This window comes from Zingiber officinale, chromosome 7A (genome assembly GCF_018446385.1).
Source record: "Zingiber officinale cultivar Zhangliang chromosome 7A, Zo_v1.1, whole genome shotgun sequence".
Classification (NCBI taxonomy): domain Eukaryota; kingdom Viridiplantae; phylum Streptophyta; class Magnoliopsida; order Zingiberales; family Zingiberaceae; genus Zingiber; species Zingiber officinale.
Window position 1 is genome coordinate 105,939,640 of NC_055998.1, and position 4,471 is coordinate 105,944,110.

The following is a 4,471-nucleotide window of genomic DNA, read 5'->3' on the forward strand; positions in this document are numbered from 1 at the left end:
AATTTGAGGGGGTGGCCATGGTGGTGTACTCAGTGTACAAATCCATATGACTCCTTATCGGGAACAATCATCCTAGAGGGCATACATGTCCCTATGTCAATGTTGGAGTGCCTCTCTATAGTCTTTAGTCTACTCAAATCATAACTCAAGTGTTCAGTTATGTGGGTAATGTATCCACCTATCATAATGGTACCAGAGATGACTTTCCCAACTTTTGACATGTGTCTGACAAAATGAGATCTATAGTTATTGTCTCCTCCATATAGCATCGTCCAAAGACATAATAGCTCCCTTAATCTCATGACCTCTCATTGTCCCCCTATCGAAAAGGCTATTTTCTATCACCCTGTGCATGTATCGGATGACAGGGTTTTAGAGGTTTGAAGTTTTCGCACCAAAGGGATCATAGTAACCCCCCCAAAAAAAAAAAAAATAGTGGGATTGAAATCCTTGTGTGATTTGCTATCCCCTCTGTTAGGTAATACGAACCTTTGGTTAAATTGTTTTAGGGCCCACCTATATTTATTGTTAAACATTCTAAAAATAATCAGTGTCTCTAGACAATTTTTTCCCCGTTAGGACTTCAACATCCAAGGAACTAAGGAACTCTAGTGCAGTCCTCGTATAAGTGGGATACTGAATACTCATCAATTCATCCCAACCTGCTCTGTTTATCATCCTGTCTTTATCATCCTTGACCCCTAAAACCTCCATCACATTATTGTCTATGTACTAAGTGGGTGCAATCTTCCATTTAGTAAGAATTTTGAAATGAGGATTTTGAATGTCATCACGAAAGATGACATCATATTATTGTCTATGTACCTTTGTCGCATGCTCTTTCCACTACCTTTTCTTTTCCTTTCCCTTGTGGTATAGGGGATTCTCTCTTCCTTGATCTCTTCATGATCACCTTGAACTTGAGTGAGGAGGTAGAGGTTGAAGAAGGGGAGGTGAGTGGAGTAGAGGGGCTGGAGCATGAGGATGTGGATCTAGTGCACGAGGGAGAGTGATTGGAGAGGGAAGGAGTTCGGAGAGTGGTGAGTGGTGAGAAGAGGAGGGCACGGGTTGTGGGTTTTAAACATGGTTGACGTGACACGACGTGTCGTTGGGCACGGGCGCCCGTGTGGTGTTCGACTGTTAAGGCACAGCTCGAGCCACTAGGCATGGGTGCTCGTGGCAAGCCGTCTGAACCAACCATGGACCATACTGCTGGGCACGACCGCCCGTGGTGAAATCACAGAATTAGGCATGGGTTGTGCTGCTGGGCACGATCACCCGTGTTCAACCTCTGATTTTTGCATTTGCTTTGAGTCCTCATTTGGTGACCTACAAAATCAAACATCTAGATTAAAACTATTTCTAACTAGACTTCATCAATGGGAAAACTAAAAATCTACAAAATGAAATGCTTAGGTCACCATTCAAGAAGTACTTGTTTATGGTCATTAGCTTGACCCCTTTATTAAATTTCAACTTGAAGCTTTGACCTTAAGGGGATTATTTTCCCCTCCAAGTGTTCCAAATTTGATTGTTTCTTCTCCTGGTGGAGCTCTAGCTATGATGATGTATTTGTTCTGTTTTAGAGGTTATATATTAGGCTCTGTATCTGGAGGCCTCTCAAAATGCTCCCCCCAAGTGCTCTGAATTCCCTTCCTCTCCTCTTTGGTCTCTAAGGAAATCGCTTGACACTTGGGAGAGGTTAAACTCTAATTTATTGCTCCCATCGCGAATGAGAACTTGTGATTCCTTACATCAATTATGACTTCGGTAGTGGCTAGGAATGACCTTCCAAGTATAATAGGTATCCGGGAGTCCTCCTCCATCTCTAAGACCACGAAATTAATCGACACAACTATCCCCCCGATTTGCAAAGGCACATCTTCTAAAATTCCTAAGGGATATTGACATGCGTGATTAGCTAACTGAAATGTTATTGTGGTAAACTTAAGGTCCCCTAGACCAGTCTCTTGTACAAGGATAAGGGCATGAAGCTCACACTTACCTCCAAATTACAGAAAGCATTGCTTATTTTCTTTTTATCCTTGATGACACATGGGATGAAGAATCTTCCTTGATCTTTTAATTTCTGATGCTCATGCTGAATTATTGCACTACACTCTTCAGTAAGTGCAACGGTTTCATGAATTTCCTTCCTCCTCTCGTGCAAGATAATTTCTTTCAGAAATTTGGCAAATTGTGGTATTTGGTGCATTGCTTCAATGAAAGACACCTCCACACTAATCTTCTTCATAATTTCTAGAAATTTGCTGAATTCTTCATGTTGTTTCATTTTGGCCAACCTTTAAGATAAAGGGATTGGAGGTTGGTAGGTTTGAGTTGGAGGCTTCAACAAAAGATCTTCCCTTGGCTGCTCATGTTGATTTGCTTCCTCCTCTACAACCTTGGGTGTTTATATTGATTTATCTTCCTTAGCATGATTTGTTGGTTCTTCTATTGTCTTCCCCTTCAAGTCTTGAAGCACCTCTCCACTCAAATTCACGGTGTTCACATGCTCAATTGGGTTTATTTATGGTTGTCGCGGGAATTTTTCATTGGTTCTTGATACCATATTGGCCACTTGGACAACCTGAGTTTCCAACATCTTGATGTGACTAGTTAATGTATACATTGAAATCCTCAACTCTTGGATCATTACCTCATGATTGGGTTGTTGTTGACGAAATTTCTCATTAGCTTCAGATTGGGTCACAATAAATTTCTCCATCATCTTTTCTAGATTTGACTTTTATGGTTGAGGTTCATAGGTTTTACCAAAATTCCCTTGGCCTTGAAATTGCCCTTGGTTGGTGGAATATGAAAAATTAGAGTAGTTCTTCCATCCTGGGTTGTAAGTGTTTGAATAGGGGTTGTTCGGTCTCTAATTAAAATTGTTATTCGCATCAACATGCTTCACTTGATTATCTTCATGGATGCCAATGTCGAACACTTTTCCCCATCATGCCTAGAATTTTCATAAATTTCACAAGAAGCGACAAGGGCACTTGAAGAATTTAGATTTAATGTGTCCAGTCACTTGTTCATGGCATCTAATCAAGCCACCATCAAATCCACTTGGTTTACTTGATGCATTCTAGGAGCTTGAGTTGAGGTGCTTCTCTCATTGGCCCATCATTGATAATTGAAGGCTACACTTTCTATTATCTTCTCAGCCTCTTCTAGAGTCTTATTCATGATGGCTCCTCCAATGGCTGAGTCTAGTAATACCTTAGCAAGATATGATATTTCGTTGTAGAAGGTATGAATAACCAACTATCTTTCTAGCCCATGATGTGGGCACTACTGAAGTAAGCTCTTGAATCGATCCCAAGATTCAAACAAAGACTCTCCATCCTTTTGCATAAAATTGGTAATCAGATGTCTCATGTGGGTTATTTTGCTTGGGGAGTAGAACTTGCTCAGAAACCTCAGCTCATATTAGTCCCAGGTGGATATGCATTCTAAAGGTAGTGATAAAAGTCATAGCTTAACTTTGTCTCTTAGTGAAAATGGGAATAACATTAGGTGTATAGCATCAACAGAAGTCCCATTTTGTTTAAGGGTGCCATATATCTCCAAGAAATTTGCCAAGTGCATATTCGGATTCTCCATAGGGATTACACTTAGTTGGGATTTTTTGAATCATATGAATTAGAGCTAGCTTAAGTTCAAAATTATTTGCCTTTATGGTAGGGCGTGCTATACTTAATCTGAAACCATAAACGCTAGGCGATGTATAATCTCCAAGAAGTTTATTATTATTCATCTTGAGTAGGTTGTGGATATTCTGATTTTGATTGTCTTCCATTGTTTACTAAATTTTGAGTCTTTGGTGAAATATTCGATCAATTTCTAGGTCGAAAGGCAATAAATCATCTTCCCTTGAGGCTCTATGCGTACACCTTTTCTTTTGAATTCCTGAAAGGAAAATGTGTTGGGAGATTGTTGGTGCAATATTCCCCAGGTCAAGGTTGACCTAGTTTGACTGAGTTTGAATTGGGTCAAGCTCGAGTCTTAATGTTTATGTTTTGATGGTTTGACAATACATGTTTGACAATACATGTAGACAACACATGGAGATTGCAAGTGCAATTGTTCATGTGTGGAGACTGTGATGGAGAGTCAAGTAGGTCAAGGTTGACCGGATACTTGACTGGAAAATTCTGGTGAGTGAAGCCAGGTGAAAGTCTTAACTTGGAGGTTAGGCAAAGGAAGTACTGGTGAGTGAAGCCAGGCAGAAGAAAATCCTAGTGAGTGAAGCCAGGTGAAAGACCTAGTGAGTGAAGCTAGGTGAAAGTCCTGGTGAGTGAAGCCAGGCAAAAGAAAATCCTGGTGAGTGAAGCCAGGTGAAAATCTTACTGAGTGAAGCTAGGTGAAAGACCTGGTGAGTGAAGCCAAGCAGAAGAGAAGTCCTAGTGAGTGAAGCTAGGCAGAAGGGAAGTCCTGGTGAGTGAAGCCAGGCACGGGGAAA

General features: G+C 40.7%; 1 non-coding gene across 1 annotated transcript; it reads left to right on the forward strand.

Annotated features, from left to right (window-relative positions):
• The first annotated feature begins 3,283 nt into the window (after positions 1–3,283).
• On the forward strand, positions 3,284–3,393 carry LOC122003137. Its single transcript, XR_006117808.1, has one exon. It is a non-coding gene; the product is annotated as a small nucleolar RNA R71 (small nucleolar RNA).
• The last annotated feature ends 1,078 nt before the right edge of the window (positions 3,394–4,471 follow it).